Source organism: Lontra canadensis, unplaced genomic scaffold, assembly GCF_010015895.1.
Source record: "Lontra canadensis isolate GAN:19392208 unplaced genomic scaffold, GSC_riverotter_1.0 scaffold26, whole genome shotgun sequence".
NCBI lineage: Eukaryota > Metazoa > Chordata > Mammalia > Carnivora > Mustelidae > Lontra > Lontra canadensis.
In genome coordinates this window covers 275729-292900 of record NW_022631020.1, presented here as the reverse complement: position 1 = coordinate 292900, position 17172 = coordinate 275729, and the positions used below count along the sequence as shown (strand labels likewise).

The 17172-nt window shown below is 54.9% G+C and overlaps 1 pseudogene; it reads right to left on the bottom strand.

The window, feature by feature from the left end:
- Window positions 1–16035: 16035 nt before the first annotated feature.
- On the bottom strand, window positions 16036–16963 carry LOC116871513 (annotated as a pseudogene).
- Between the last annotated feature and the right edge of the window lie 209 nt (window positions 16964–17172).

Below are 17172 nucleotides of genomic sequence, written 5' to 3'. Positions count from 1 at the left end.
ATGAAACTTAACTGGGGTTCCTCACCCTCAGAATATGTACAGTTAGCCTCTCAGGCTGGGGGTGGTAACAGGACAGAGAGAGCAGGGGGGTTCCCTGGAGCAGCGCAGGGCCCCCGCGCTCTGGCTGTTGGGCTGTCAGCGGGAGGCGCAGGAAGGAGCCTCAGGAAAGAGTGAGGCAGGGGTGGGCCACGGCGAGAACACAGGGGACTACACTAGGGGGACTGTTGAGATCAAAGGCAATTATGTGACTCTCGTGTTCTGTGAAAGGAGCAGAAATGTATCAAATTGATGCAAATTTGGACAAGTGTAATACTTATAATAAAGTTTTTAATGTGTTTTACTTTGTGGTATTTTTTATTAGGCTTACCTAAATAAAATTTTGTTCTAAGCTGCATAATTTACCACTAGTTTTTTGGGTGTTTTTTGTTTGTTTCTTTTTTGTGTGTGTGCCAATGCTGCTCTTTCTTCAGAAGATTCGGGTGCTTTTTTTTGGAAGTGAGAAAAGTCCCTTTGTTCCTGGCCCCGTGAGGCCCCATCCTTAGGCTTGCTGAGGCCCTCAGGCTGCTCAGAATGAGGGCTGAGACGACTTTCCGGGAGCCCAGCTGGTCCCACGCACAGACCCCGATATTGATCTGAGTCTCCCCACATCAGGGTGTCGGGCTGGCGGTCGCCAGGCCGAGCATCCCCGGCTGCGTTCCCAGGCCAGTGGCTCATAGGAGACAGGCTGGGTGCACTGAGGCACCTTCAAGCAGGAACATCTGAGCCAATCCGCGCCCACCCTCTGGCCCTCCCAGGAGAGCACGTTGCGTGTCCTGTTTTTCCCGACTCCCGGCCTCTGTTCCAGCAGCCTCCAGCCGCCCATCCTTCGCGTGCAACTGCCAGGCCTTTTGCCCCCTTGCTCCGCCCCCGCCCTCCAGATCATCCCAATCCCGACCGCCCCCCAACCCCGCACACACCCCTGACTCTTCAGCCTCGGGCACGTTGTCTGGACCGCACTGCCGTTCCCGTCCCAGGCCCGCTGCTCTCCCTGCGGATTCTAACCCAGCCGCGGCCGGCGATGGCAGGAGCTTGAATACCCGAAAACAAGCTCCCTTGTTAAGACCCCCAGAAATCCCTCCCGCTGACAGGACCACTAAAGAAAAGCCTCTGTTTCATGCGTCAATGCAGAGTGACGCATGCGGGGGGGGGGGGGAGGGGGGGCGTCAGCGAGCCATTTGCTTTGGTTTCCTAAAGTCTAGAAAAGATGATGCCCCCTTGACTTGGTGTGAACAGTAATAGATCGGGCCTAGTTTCCAAGCAAGCAGATTCCAGACTGCAAAGAGAGGAGGAAGAAGGACAAAGTGGTCTCTGGCGAACCCCCCGCCCCCTTTTCCCCTCTTCCCAAATCAAGGAAAGTCTACTTTTTTTTTATAATATGCTAAAAATATTTTAATACATCTAGTATTTTTTTTAATAATGAAAGTCTACTTCTAAAGTCCTGACCCTAAATCTAGACTGAGTTTGAGATTAGAAAGGGGGAAAAAAAAATCAGGGAAATTGAGCATAAAATTGAAAACACACACATTCCTGCACCACCTAGAATTTTTTCAGAGTTCAGGTTCCTGGGGCACTGGTTCTTCAGTGGAAACGGAAGGGTCTACACCATGAACTTGAGTTTTATTTTCCTCCAGCAAGCTGAAGTGGTCTTTCATTCATGGGAATCAAAGGCTCATTTTCAGAATCGCCCAACCCCTGTAGCATGTTTGTAAAGTCAAAATTGGCTTTCTGGCTCAGACTAACGTTTTAGCTCTGAAACTGCAGTCTTGCACTTGAGAAGACTGGCCAGACTCACAGGAGTTTGCTAACCTGCTGGATATGGTTGTATCTGAGAGGAGCCACAATGGCTAATGGCCTCGACAGGACAGAGGGGGCATTTCGGGCCGAGGTTGGGGGAGGGGTGCACCTGGTTTGGGTCTAGGGGAGACGGGGTGCCAGGGAAGTGGTCCCCAGAGGGCGAAATAGATCTGGAAAGAGGCAGGGGTTAGAGACCTAGGTTGGGAGTCCTGCTCTGGGGATCACGGAGGAACGGTGACCAAATAGCGAGAGAGAAAAGAAGAGGGGGAATTTCCTGCATTTCTAGCGGAGGAGGGGAATGGAGAGGACGAGCGACTATCGAGGGGGGATCAGGATGGTGACGCTGCTGGACAAGGACAAGGGGAGAGGTAGTGTCAGCCCTGCTGTGGCCGGCCCAGAGGACAAGAGCAGGAACACTGGACAGGACGAGAGCAGAGATCAGCTGTGTGCACTGGTCCAGGAAATATGGGGAAGGAAGGGGACGGGGGACTGTTCCAGGGTCAGCTTGTAGGTCAAGGTAGCCAACCCGGTGATGAGAGACCCTGCCTGAGCTCTAGGCCCAGAAAGGGTGTGATCAGAACCATTAGGAGGGCTTGGCCTTGGGAACCAGGAAGGACGTCTGTCCTCCAGAACCAGAGAAAGGAGACAATGAAGGAAGCTAGAGGAGTCATAAACTTGGAGCAAAGTTGAAGAAGGTTCTGGTAGTTTCTGGCTTCTTAATAAAGAAGGGAATGAGGATGAGGGGCCCGAGGTGGGGCTGGGAGCTTGAGGAGAGTGAATAGAGGCTTGGGAAACACAAAGACGCTGTATCAGTCACTTGTGTTTCTTGGGTCCGTGAGCCCCGGATGCCAAAATTCCAGAACCTTGAGAGACGCCGACGGTGACTTGGGCAGTCCCAGAAACTAGCCCCCGAGCTCCCGCCCTCCTGCTGCCTTCAGGCCGACCCTGACCCGTGCCCTCCGTCTCTGTTCTCAGCTGCCCTGGTGTCTGCGGAGGATGCCACCCTGTGCCACCAGTCCCCGGACACCCACCTGGTCCTCCCACGAGGACAAGAGTGCCTGGGGGACCCTGGCATTGCTCCAAGGCCGGGCAGGGGGGCATCCCCCAGCGGCCAGACCCAGATGTCTCGGGGCCTCCGCTTTGCTGCTGCAAAAAGAGAAGTGCCAAATGGATCGCAGGGGGGACCCAGTAACCCACAGCGGCTCATGGCGCTCAGAACCTACAGAACTCCACGTTGGGGCCCGCCTGGGCGTGTACAAACTCCACTCCTTCCAACTCCCCCTCCCCCCCGCCGGCCTCAGCAGCGCCACCGACGAGGCTCTTGCAAGCAAAGCGGACCCTTTCCCTGAGTGTGGCATCCTGACTTTGGGCAGTTCCCGGGCTCCTAGAATGGTCGAGCTGGAAGGGGACATTCATTTGGCTCGAGCCCACATTAGGTGAGGAGGTGGGGTCAGAAAGAGCCCGGTGCGGGGGGACAGGGGCAGATGGGCTGGGGGCTAAAAGCAGCCTTCCTGTGCTGCTGGGGGCCTGTGCCCCAGCCCTCAGCCCCTTCCCAGGGCAGCCCCCCAAAGTTAGCGTCTCTCCCTCGGGCTGCTCCAGCCCCGGGCTCTGGCATCCCGCTGGGGATTTGAGCCCCCCGGCAATCTGCAGAGGCCAGAGGAGGACAGAAGGAAAGATCGATCTGCTCACGCTCCAGACTCCCCTGGGGACGGTCCTGATGGCCAGATTCCTGTCATGCACCCCTCAGCAATGACTGGACGGCAGGTCCCCCTGGGTTCCTCTGCTGGTCCTGCTGCCCTGCTGTCGGCACAGAGAGGGCAAATGTACGAGGGCAGCTCAGGACGCACTCTTTCATTGCACGAGGCCAGGATTCCTCCGTGGGGCCAGAGCTGTCTTTCCAAACCACAGAATGTGCCAAAATCCATGGCCACCTAGCTCTCCCCCACTTCAACGTGCGTCTGCGGAACCACAGGTGCTCTCCCCACACTGCACAAGTTCAGGACGCTGTCCTTGCAACCTTCCAGGGGCACCAGTGGGGGTGATGCAATGTCTCTCCCTGGGGTTAACCTGGCACCGCAGACAGGCCCCCTTTTTGAAGGCGGCCAAGTGGGACCCAAGCCGCAGGCAGGATTTAATGCCTTTGGGACCTTTAAACAGAGGCTGTGGGTCCCTGGGGTGCTGGCCCCTAGAGCCTTATTCTGAGTGTGGCCCCTCCATGAAGTGTGAAAACTGCAGATGGCAGGTGAGGGTGAGGGCCTGTGTTGTGGGGGGCGAGGGGGGTCCCCGATCCTTGCTCCCCTTCTGGTCCCCCTGCCCCTTCGGAGATGTGCTGTGCCCCCAGGTGGGAGAAGCCAGTCCCCTGAGCCTGGTTGGCTGACTTTTCTGTCCTACATTTATTCACGGGGGACCCGGGCCAGTTTTGTTCTTTTGCTGTTATCAGCTGTGTGTCCAGAGATCTTACTGTCAGATTACGTAATGACGTTCGCCAGGAGGACCTCATTGTAGCAAGAAATGCCCTGTCCGGGCACTACCTGGCAGATTTTGGAAAGCCCTTATTTCTGTCCCTAGGAGCTGACCCTGGTCTTCCGCACACATCAAGCTGCAAGGGTCCCAGAGGGCTTTCCAGGACAGACCAAGTCTTGGCACACCAATGCGTATGGTGGCTAAGTGTTGCCCCTCCAGCAGGTGGGGGCCCCTCGTTCCCTCGTCTGGGAAGAGACAGCCTGGATGGGAACAGAGCAGCAAATAGAGCCAATACCTGCCCAGCCTCTGACTGTCGGAACACGGGGCCATTTTAAATATTGAGGGACTTTCTACATTCAGAGCTCAAAACTACTCAAGAATGATAAAAACCAGTTTGAGGATATAATTGTTTTGAGGAGAGGAAGGAAGCAGAGAGGGCTGGGGGCACCCAGAGTGTCTGTTTTACTGCTGTTTCTAGACTCTTACGTAGATGCTCTAGGCACAGCTTTGTATTAGGAAATATTCAATAAAAGTTGAAATCCTCCAAAGATATCTTGCATCCCTCTTAAGGGCTTGCAGACTTCTAGAACTTTAGACTGTGAGGCTTAGTGCACCCCCTCCTTTGGGAGCACCCCAGACCCCCTAGTGGACTGTGACCCCAGCCTACGGGCGTGAGAACCCCGGGGAACTTCTCGCACCTTGCTAAGGTGGGGGGCAGAGCACAGCATTTCCTCAGGACTCACCCGTGGATTCTGATGCTTTCCGGGAGATTCCTGTGTGGTCTCAAACCTTAGCCCTCCTGTCCAAAGCTGGTAGATACCCTCAAAGAGCACCAGACCCAGGCCTCCGCCTGGACAGTGATGTCTGGCCTGAGCGTGGGCTTTGGGTGGAAATGAATGCACATTGGTCCTCAGGTACGCTCCCAGCCTCGCCACATGGGGTCCAGAGCTGTCCACCTCAGGGAGGTGCAGGGAGCAGATCTGCGGGGACTAAGGGAGGGGCTGGCTCCTGGGGCTGGAATCAGGGGCCAGGGGCCAGTATGCAGCCCCTGTCGGATGAGGAGGCAGCGTTTCCCACAAGCCCAGCCCTGTAAGTCATGGTCGGGGGCACCTGACTGCTAACCGGGGATTCTCCTAAGCCACTGAGTCTCTGCGGGGGGACTCCAACACCGAGGGCTGAAAGAACCATAATCAGCCTCCCCGCAACGCCCCTCAAGGGCTGTGCTACGGGCTCCGCCCCAGCTCTCCTCACCAGCCCCAGGCATCCAGTGAGCGAATGCGTGACAGTGAGGACACAATATTAACACACAATCTCTAGGGACACCTGGCTGGCTCAGTGGGAAAAGCGTAGGCTCTAGATCTCGGGGTGGTTAAGTTGGAGCCCCACGCTGGATGTAGAGATTACTTAAAAATAAAATATTTTCAAAAATGAATGTACTGTTTAATTCATACACATAAAGTATAGTGAAATTTCTATCCTCTAAGGGAATGGCCACTATTTTTAATACAAATGCTGAAGCTCTCCCATCTTAAGTTGGGGACTGGTATTTACTCGGGGAATTCTGGAAAGCCACCAGCAGAACCTGTACGTGAATAGATATGTACATGTCTATAGAGCCCATTTATTAAATATTTTAAGTGAAAGCATGCCAGTGGAATCAGTGCACCAGTCTTCTGGTGTTAATGTACTAGACCTTTTTTCTTTTCTTTTTTTTTTTTAATTATAGTTGTACTGGGGATGCCTGGGCGGCTCAGTTGGTTAAGTGCCTGTCTTCGGCTCAGGTCAGAATCCCAGAGTCCTGGGATTGAGCCCCCGCTCGGGCTCCCTGCTCAGCGCCCCCCCCCCCCCCCCCGCCCCCCGCCAGCACGTGCATGTGCCTGTGTGCGTTCTCTCTCACGTGCAAAAATAAGAATACTTTTAAAAAATTAAAATTAAAAAAAACACACAACCTGCTCATGGTTGTACTGATTAGACACGTGTGTCTTTCATAACCCACCCCGTACTGCCTTGTCTGGGAGTCCCAGCTCGGATCTCTTTTTCGCAGCCAGCAGGAGGACCCAGTGCAGCAGTCAGAGTGCGATTCTTCCGGATTGTTACATTTTTCTAAAGTCTCGTAATTGTCACAGGCTTGGTTTCGTCAGCAGTTCTCCTCCACCAAACCTGCCGGAGCATTCCTTGTAGCTCTTATAAAAACAACCCCTTCTTTTCGCCTCTGTACTTGACCGGTTTACACAATAATTGCTTGAATTATTTGATTTTGCTAACAGCTAAGGTGAGAGTTTCGGGACAGACGCAGCCGTTCCTCGGGGAACGCAGCACGCGCTGGTGGGGACAGAAGAACACAGGGCGGGGCGAGGCCACCCGCCACCCCCATGTGTGGCTCGTGCGAGCCGCGGGCGCCGCTCAGGCCGGGCCTGGCCTGGCCCCTGCAAGCCGAGCCGGGCAGCCGCGACCGCCGGGAAAGGAGCAGAGAGCCATCCAGGTGCGGAGAATGAAGAAAGGGGCTCCCCGAAGGGCAGCGGGAAGGACATTGAGGGGCCTCTGCCCCCGATTTCTTCTTCTGCTTCTTAGATGCCCCCCACACTCGCTGAGTCTGAACAATGGGGAGCAGCGCATCAGAAGTCCAAGGGCGCCTGGTGTCCCGGCGGGCCTGCCTCCCCCGGGGGGCTGCACGGTAGCCGGCTTGTTAGCCCCCAAGCCCCCGTCCCCGCCTGGCTCTCCCGGCACCAGCCCCTGTTCTCCTCCACGACGGAGTGGACCCCCGCCCGGGGCGGAGCGGCCGCTGCAGCCAAGCCGCCCCACGGAGCGCACACGGAAGGTACACGAAGACGGATGCGCGGCAAAACCCACGACTCCCGGGAAACGCGGCTTCACTTACCAGCCCTCGGGTCTGGCTCGCAGGAATCACACAGATCTCGGTTCCCCCAGAACCGAGATTTCATGAGATTTCACGCGGAAATCACACAGCGATCGTCTTGACTCATGTCCGCCGTTGGGACAGGAAACCAGGATCCAGAACTGCCCGTGACTCACGGAGGCTCCCTGAGGCCCAGCAGGCCCGGACCCCGCCTCTTGCGAAGGGCCCCTCTAAAGCGTCCCCGTCGTCCCCACCCGCCTGGAGTGGGCGAGCTCTGTAAGGGCGAGAGGTGACAGGCAGGGCTCTCATGACTGCGCTTCCCAAGGAAGGTGCCTCCAGGTACCCCACCTGCCACCTCGTCCACCGTCCAAGTTGGCTGGCTGCCCCAGCTCTGCCCGGAGAGGTGACATCAGAGGACTGTGGTTACTGTTCCCCTTCTCAGTCACATCCCCACACAGACCAGAACCCTCTGTGAATGTGAAAGATGAGCGCTGGGATAAAACAGGAGATAAGATTAACAGATTCTGCAGAAGCGTTTGACACAGCAGGGCCGTTCAGCGGGTCGGAAAAATCCTCGTGAGGCCGGAGGATGCGCGGCGGCGCTACTGTGAAAGCCCCTCGGTAAATCTGGGTCATCGACTTGACCTGAGCGGGAAAACACAGCCACACCGCGCCGTGTGGGGGGCGGCGGGCTCGCTCCCCAGCCTCCGCGCCACTCTCACGTCAGACGCTCGAGCTCCTGGAGGCACCTCAAAAACTCAGCGGGAGCAATAACAGTTGCTATACAGGCGGCTTCTGTCTGTCTTTCGGTAGGTGGTCGGAGGGGCAAAGCTGCAGGGAGAGCAGGATCCTTTCATGTGCCTTAAACCCAGGAGAAAGATTAAGAATGCTGTCAGAGCGCGTACCACAGACTGGGGACTCGAACACCAGAAGTCTGTTTCCCCCGCGTTCCGGAAGCTGGGAGTCTGAGACCAAGAGGCAAACAAGGGGGGCCTCTTCTGAGGCCTCCCTCCTTGGCTTGCAGGTGGCCAGTCACTGTCTGTGTCTTCACATGGTCTCACTTCCGTGTGTTCTCGCGTCCCAATCTCTCCTTAGAAGGACACCCGTGTACTGGATTAGGACCCACTCCAGCGACCTCCTTTCAGAGACGTCTCCAAAGGCAGTCCCAGTCGAGGTACTGGGGGTTGGGACTTGAGCATGGATTTGGGGGGGAAACACAGATCATCCCATGACAAATCCCTTGGGGACCGAATGAAGGACGCTCCTGCAGAGGACTGACCCTCCGTGCTCTACTCCACAAGGATGACGACGGCTGGGGCAGGAGGGAGGCCCGCAACCAAGGCAGCCATCGCTTCCCAGCCCAGGGGTAACTGGGCCAGCGAATAGGCCAGAGAGACAGCCAGGTGTGTGGGAAACACTGACTCCCCAGCCATGCCGCGCAGTCCCTGTCACCTGTGTGGCAGGGGGTGGTCTTCCTGCCCTGAGAGCACTTCCTGCCCCGCCCTGCCCACCCAGGGGTGGGGGGGTGGACACAGGCGCCATGACAGTATGGGCCTGCTTCCTAAAGCATTCAATAGTGCGTTTGTGGAATATTCTTCATGTATTATGATACTCATCATAGGCTATCATCTGATTTCGAAAATGAATACTAAAGATTCTGACATATTTAATGTTGTGCGACTACCCCAGCTGACTTTAGTCAAGAAATGCTCCCACGAACCTGGAAACCTGTCCATCTGTTCGTGTCTCTCTGCATCTCCCCATCCTCCTCTCCTCTTAAAAAAAAAAAAAAAAAAAAAAAGTTTTATTTTAAAACGGTGAACTTCGGGGTACCTGGGTGGCTCCGTCAGTTAGGTATCTGACTCTTGATCTCAGCTCAGGTCTTGATCCCAGGGTGGTGAGTTCAAGCCCCACGTCGGGCTCCATGCTGGGCACAGAGCCTACTTAAAAAAATAACTAAATAAAATACAACAATGTACTTCACCAGAGATTCGTCTCCATTGTCTTTTTCCTTCTTGTGTATCTTCACTTTCAGCCTCTTTTCTGATTTCTTTCCTTCAAGAGTGAAACTATAACAATTTCTCTTTGGAAAAAAAAAAAAAATCCCATCCCTCATCCCCTCTCCCCCTCTTTGATTCATCCTTAAAGACCAATCTCTTGAGACATATTTGGACACGTGCTGACCCTGTGTCCTCAGCCTGCTGACGTTTGCCTTCTACCCTCACTGGCTGGCGTTTTGTGAAACGCAGGGCCCCTCCTTGGGCTGCTGGTCGCTTCCTCCTTGCTCCTCCTCCCCCTTGGCTTCTGAACATCACGCTCCCGGTTTTCCCGCCACTTCTCAGTCTCTTCTGTGGGTTTTGAAGCTGCTTCCCTCCTTACTTGTGAGTGTTCCCCGCAGTGCTTTTGCCGGGCCTCTGTATTAACCAAGCCTTCTTACTTTCCACATTCTGCTGCACTGAGCCTGCAGGGACAGCCCCTCCCAGGGTTACCCAGTTCCTGGGGATAAGAAAAACTCCCTCATGAGTGTCCTTTTCAAATGCAAACCAACGAGTCCAGAACCCACCTTTGACAGACCTCCACATCCCCCTTGCCCTAGTCACCCAAGGACCCTGTACATAGCAGAGCCCAGCGACATGATTCAAGCCAGCCTGGCCTAAGTCTGCTCACTCTGCCTTCCTTTCCTGTGGGAACTCAGTCATGTTTCCCATCGCTCCCTTTGACTCCTGACCCTCCCTGGTGCATCTGTGTGTGGGGGGTGCCCCCTCCTCTCGGGAACTGGAAGGAGCTAACTTTTCAATGGCAAGCGTCTCCTGATCTGGTAGGGCCACCATGCCTGAATAATATAACAAGGCCACAAGGTATGCACAACAGTCTCCCTCAACTCCCTCTGGGAGTATCGTCTACCTCATCTCCCCCCCAGCTGGTACCCTCCCCCTAAATCTCTCTTCTTGGCTTCAGGCCACATACGTCCTGCTTTATCTTGGACACCTCCATGTCTGCCCACCTTCTCCCACCCCCAAACTATACCTTCTCCCATATTCGCTATCGGGGATGATCCCGCCATCAATCCAGTCTTCCAACCCCAAACCGGGGAGCCCTCCTGATGAAGTTTTAGAATATAGGTGAGGTCCGGTGGGGTGAGGTCAAGAGCCGATGACCAAGAAAGAATTCTTGCGACATCTTTGGTGCAAAATAGTGGTTTATTAAAGCACGGGGACAGGACTCATGGACAGAAAGGGCTGCTCCCCCGGGGTTGTGAGGGGCGGCTGATTCTATGCTATGGGGCTGGGGGAGGTAAGGAAAAAGGTAGGGTTTGAAAGAAGAAGAAACACGGGATACCGGAGGCTTTGCTATTTTCTAGTTAAGGTTGTTTCTCCTTTCAGTAAGGCGTTAACAGTAAGATAGTTGGGAGCTTCCGGGGGGAATGTTACACTCCTGCCATCACATGTCCTTATCAACGAGCTTTAGGTTTAGAAGAAATTTAACCGTATTTACATTTCCCTGTGCCTCAATCTCCATCAATTTTATGGAGAGGAGGATGATGTTAGGGCTTCAGAGACTGCGTTATGTGTCTCTGGAAGTTGGGCTGTTGGTAGGAAAGCCTCTTCCTCATAAATCACTAGGACATTTGTGAGCAGAGGCCGACTCAGGTCTTGCAGGGTTGTGGTCTCTACAAGTCAACTATTTGTTCTTCCTTTAGGACAGCCAGGAATGCCCGAGGGATGTCACACATGTCACAAGATGGGGGAGGTGTAGGGTGCCGGCTTCTGCTTTGTCCTCAGCCAGCCTACTGTTCCCTCATCACTCCCTGCCTGCCTCCCCACGCTCTTCTCCCAGTCTACAGCGGTCCCCCAGCGACATTGAACACTCTCCTGTCATTGTCCGACTGTACTTGTGTGTCACCAGCTGGTCCATGGGTTTTAAGGGCTGTGTCTCCATGATTCCCACTGTGTCCCCAGAGCCTACCTAGATAATGCTTGATAAGGATATGATTGGTGAGGAGAAGGAGTGGCCCAGAGACAAAACTGAGAATTCCTGCAGAAGTGGGGTATCTCCAGCCTGCCCTTCTGCACGGGCCTTCCATCATCTCCCTGAGCTGCCTCCCACAGTTGGGGCCACCATCACTCATGGATTCAGCCAGTGGATGTTTACTGGGACTGAATTTCTGGCAGTTTCTAGCACTTTGCCCCGCTTCTGTGCAACCTACCAAAGGGATTAATGTCAGGCATTACCAGTCACACAGAGGGTTCCTCGCTTCCCCAGGACAGACCGCCTCCCACGGCCCATCCCATGGCAGGGCCACTGAACACCAGCCAGGGCTTCTCGGAATCAAAGAATGTGGGCACAGGAATGTGGTGTAGACCTTTGGTACTAGAAAATAAGACTTTCAAGATTTTTTTAAAGGATTGATTGATTGATTGATTGGGGAGAGAAAGAGCGTGCACAGGAGGGGGAGAGGCAGAAGGAGAAGGAGAGAAACAACCCCAAGATCAAGACCTGAACCAATAGCAAGAGTCAGAGGCTTCACTGACAGAGCCACCAGGTGCCCCAAGACCGTCAAGATTTCCACAGTGGCAGAGGAACGGGGACCTCCACGTCATGAGGGATTCATGTGGCCTGAGGTGTGATCTGACCCATGCACCACAGGGCCGGGGTCTCTGGGGTGATATGGCCTGGCCCTGAGCCCAGCTGCCCACAAGCTTCACATGCCTGAGGAACTTCTCAGTCCCTGGGCCTGTCCCTACGCAGTCACTGGTGAAGTGAGAAAGAAAACTGTAGTGAAAGCTGGACGGTGGTTGCCTTGTGGTGTGCGGCAATGCCAAGGAAATGGGATTCTCAGTGAAAACATGCTTTCTGGAGAAAGCCAAGAGCCCGTAGGAACATCTGGGTATCTACAGGCTTGATTTCTGAAACTCTCAGTTCTTCCTCCTTAAAATGTCAAGGGATTAGGATTCCTAGAAGTCGTCATGAAACCCTCCACACGGCAACAGAATCCCCTGCACACCTTGCTGGTGGGGGACACTCCGTACACCCCTCGGGGAGTGGGACTCGGGGCCTTATCACAGGGCACCGACCTGCAGGGCTGTCCGGGCCTCACGGCGGCCTCCGGACTGATCTCCCACGGGAAGGGTGCGGGTCGTCCTGAGGCTTCCGTTTTGACATGGTTCAGAAAATAAACCGTCACAGTTAAACTTTCCTTCAACCAACTAGGGTTTAAAATAGACCGACCCCCCCATCCCCCGACCCCCCATCCCCCTACTTCCAAGCGTCACCTTCACAGTAGGGCTCTGAGGCAGCGTGGGGGTTTAGATCTAGGGGAGTTTAGGGATGGGGTGGGACCCAGAAGAATCTGGAAACAGCGGTGTCCAGAAATGGGTGGGTGACATGGGTTGAATTTTGTCCCCCCTCAAGATAGGATGAAGCCCCAAATCCCAGTGCCTGGGAACATGACCATAACTGGAAGTAAGTTCTTTGCAGACGTGATTGAATTAAGAGGGGCATTAGGGTGGGCTTAATTCAAGGTGGCTGGTGTCCTTATGAAAAAGAAAGAAGCCATGTGAGGACAGAGGCACACCAGGAATGCCACATGAACATGGAGACAGAGATTAGGTGACGCCTAACAGGCCGAGGAACCCCAAAGATCGCCAGCAAGCCCCCAGCAGCTGGAACAGAGGCTCCTGCATGGCCCCAGAAGGAACCGGCCCTATCAATGCCTTGATTTTAGACTTAGCCTCCAGAAGCGTGCAAGAATGAAGTTTCTGTTTTAATTCACCCAGATCACCGTCCTTTGTAACAACAGCTTTAGCAAATCAGCACCGTGGGTAAGAGAGATGCTGCCCACAGTTCCCTGATGGGCGGGGGGCATGGTTCTCACGCTTGAGCAAGCAACAGGATTGCCCAGAGGACTTGTTCAAACACAGAGTGCTGGGCCCTGGTCGCAGGCAGGCTGGTGCGGCAGGCCTGGGATCGGGCCCGAGAATATGCATTTCTTTTTTTTTTCTAGATTTATGTATTTATTTGAGAGAGAGAGAGTGTGTGTGTGTGTGTGTGTGTGCATGAGCTGGTGGAGGGGGTGGAGGCAGAGGGAGAGGCAGACTCCCCACTGAGCGCAGAGCCTGATGCAGGGCTGTATCCCAGGACCCCAGGATCATGACCAGAGCCAAAATCGAGTCAGACACTGAACCCGCTGAGTCGTCAGGCGCCCCGAGTACGTGCATTTCTAACAAGTCTCCAGGTGCTGCTTGTCCAGAGACCACACGTGGAGAACCACTGGCCTAGGGGCTAGGACGTGGCCTGGGCCCGGGAACCTTCTAGTCCCAGTCATAACAAGATGTCTATCCCCACTGAGATGGGTTGTGCTGGCCCCCTTAGAAAACTTCACTGACCACTGTCCATTTTCATTTTAAAGATTTTATTTATTTATTTTAAAAAGATTTTTATTTATTTATTTGACAGAGATCACAATAGGCAGAGAGGCAGGCAGAGAGAGAGGAGGAAGCAGGCTCCCTGCTGAGCAGAGAGCCTGCTGCGGGGCTCGATCCCAGGACTCTGGGATCATGACCTGAGCTGAAGGCAGAGGCTTTAACCCACTGAGCCACCCAGGCACCCCCTGTTTTCATTTTAAATCATTTCTTTAGTTTTAAGGGGCTTACTTATGTATTGATTCATGGACCTCCCCACACCTCAACAGGAACCCCATGTGATAGGCATTACAGTCCCAATGGTTACAGACGGGAAAATGAGGCACAGGTGTGGCGAGTCCTCAGCCGCACGCTTTTCCCTCCTGGCTTCCTGAGCTCAGGATTCCACACCCGGAGTCCAGCCTCGGAGCCTCCCTGGCGAGTTCAGCCCTCGGAACTCAGACGTCCCTCTTGTAAACCCCACCTGTCAGCACCACGTCTGAAAGGCAAGGCAACCCTGTCCATCTGTGGCTGCTGTCACCAAACAAAGGTGCGTCTCCACTCGGCTCCCTCTCCCCACCCATGGTAGTCACTTCCGCCGGATCTCACAGCCCTGGTCCTTGTTCCTGATCCCGTTCTATTCCCAAAGTCCCTCTGGATGTGACTTCTTCCCGCTTCCTTGTGCTCTAACAAACCGACTGAGCAGCTTTGGCGCTGAGAAGCCTGGCGTGCAGGGTGGACAGGTACGAGAAACGCTAGAGAGAAGAGGAAGAAGGATTTGTAGTGTCCGGTGACTGACAGGTCTGGGCAGCCCTGTGTGCCCAGCCTTCTCCAAGGAGGACACCTTCTGGTTACCAGGGTGCTCTGGTGGCTCCTCGGCCCCCTGCTGGCTGGCCAGTCCCCCTCCTGCCACCCCATGGACTTTGATAAGTGCTAGGTTCATGCAAACAGTGGGGGAGGGTAGGCTCTGCACACCAGCCAGGTGGGGACACAAACCGTGGGCATCTGGGATTTCTTCAGGGTGGCTGAGGCCGAGTGCAGAGGGGGCCCACATCTTGAATGCATCCTGAGTGCACGGGACCCCAAGAGCAGAGTTCCACGTTCTTTGAGCCTGCTGTCCCCCTCTAGCCCCGACCTCAGCAGGCCAGAAGCACCTCTCCTGAGCACTTGGCCACCCTGTCCCCGGAGTGACATCAGTGCTGATGCCTATCTAGCCACAGGGGTCACAGCCACGGACAGTAACTCAAAAGCTGAGTGTCCTCCCAGCTCAGAGTCCAGTGGGACAGCAACTAGGGGGCTCTGGCCACTGATGGCACAGGACACCCCCTCAAGAGAACAGAGCCAAGAGTCAAGTGCCCAAAATGTCAGAAATTACGAGGTGCACGGAGTGGGTCATCAGGAGCGGAGGGTCACGGTGGGACAGGGCCAGGGTGACCTCATGGAGGACCCCTGCAGCTTGGGGCTGGAAACTGAGGGAAGTAGGGGTGGGTAGTGTGGTGGAGATGCTCACATGCCGCTGAGCAGGGAGGCACGGGTCGAGTTTCACAAACCCACAAAATTGAAACACTCCGTGAGTGGCTTTAAACTTGGGAAGGGGCAGTGAAAGCTTTGTCTTGATCGAACGTACAAGGCTTGCATGGATACGCACTTTCCGACAGGCGCTAATCAGATGAGACACTTGTGCCTGCTTTTCTGACATCGTCCCTTCCTGGGCCACTGTCCCCGGCGGCGCAGGGGACACCACGCTTTTCCACTCCGGGAGGGGGGCTCTGCAGAAGCAACCACCCCCGTCCCCGCCCGTCACCCACACTCCAGCCCCCACCTCCAAGTCTGGAACTGAGGTGCGTCCCCCCAGTGTTTTCTGACCTTTGCAGGAAAACCTTGGCCTTCTTGTAAATGTTACCTTAAGTTTCCACAGACTTTGTTTTGGAGGGAGGGGTCCTATTGCCCTTTACAACATTTTGCCTCCCCGAGCCTGAAACCTCCTGCTTTTGGTCTTTTCTGCATTTACTCTCCAAATTCTCCTTTCCAGCAAGAAATAGCACAAACGCCTTTAGAGGGCCGGGAGCTCCTGTGTTATCTGTTGGGAAACATTAGAGCTGCTCCATCATGAACCTGAGCAACTTCAAGTTCCGGGGCCCCTCACCATCCAAGACTCTGCACCTAATTTTGTATTTATTCTCTTCTATTCTTTTTCTTAAAGAACCACGCCCCTCCCCAGATTAATCTACGCTTCATGTCTCTGAGCCTGGACCTCTCCGGAGAGACAGAGCCTTAAAGCCAATGACTCATTAGACCTCATTCTCTTCCAAGGGCGCTAAGGCTGCAGGCGGGCTGATACTTCGTGTTTCCGAAGAAGTCCTTCCCTGGAAGGAGGACGGGAGAACGCAGACCCCCTGAGATTTAAGATGCCGAGGAGCCATTTCCTGTACCGGCTCGATACGAAGAAGGGAGTGACGGGGTCAATGCCACAGTTCATGTTCATGAAGGGCATGTGAGCTGAAGGGACAGTCTGGAAGCCCTCTGATCCGGGCAGGACAGTGGGCGCAGCGTCTCTCTCAGCACGAACTGGACGATGTTGTGGTGACAGAGGCTGAAGACCACCACGGTCCCCAGCACCACCAGGGCGGGCAGCCAGCCCCTCCAGGGGCACCCTTTCTGGCTCATCAGCGAGTTTCCCCGGGCTAGCCTGCACAGCTTCAAGGTGATCTTCAGGTAACAAAACACTGTGACCCCCACCAGCCCACAGAAGCTCCGACTGCAGGCGGCCAGGCCCACGAGGGGCAGCCTCATGGTTCCCTCGACGCTGTCATACTCCATGCAGGTCAGCTTGCCTGCCACAAGCTTGGTCGTGGGGAGGAGGAACAGGGGTGCCGTCTGCCCCAAGGCCAAAGCCCAGAGAGCCACACAGACCAGCTGTGCCCGGCTGGCCTTGAGGAGCTGCGGGCTCTAGTGGGGACTGACCACAGCCAGGCAGCCATCCACGCTCACACACATCATGAGCTAGACACCACCCCCCCCTGCACCGTAGGTGTTCACGTAGAGAGCAAATGCCATCAGCCTGCAGAGTCCCTCACCGAAAGGCCAGCAGGAGTCCAGCAAGGAATAGGTGATCCTTCCGGGCAGAACTAGAGTAAACAGGAGGTCGGACCCACCAGGTAGACCAGATAGACGCCCACTGAGTTGCTCTTCTTGCCTTTGTGCCAGCCAAGGCCTAGGGCAACGATGTTTCCCTGGGCACTGAAGGCCGAAAGGGCCGTATGGAACAGAGAGAGGGCCAGGCTGACTGCCCGGGGCGGGGGGCAAGGAAGGCAGGAGCTGGTATGGGAGAGGGGGCTGCTTGGATCAGCCATGTGGGAAGCCATGACACTGAGGTCCTTGGGAAGACGAAGGAAGGAAGGAAGAGAAAAGAAAAGAAAACATTATATTGCCCCTCTACTACTACTAATAATGTGATGAAGCAACAGACACACGGAAAACGTCTCTCTTTTTAAGCAAACATTTTGCTGACGTGTAACACGCCATTCCAGTCACTACTGCTGTGTAACAAATGACACCCCCCCCCCAAAATTCAGCAGCTGAAAACACACTTGATTCTGTTTACAGCCAGGTTTGGAA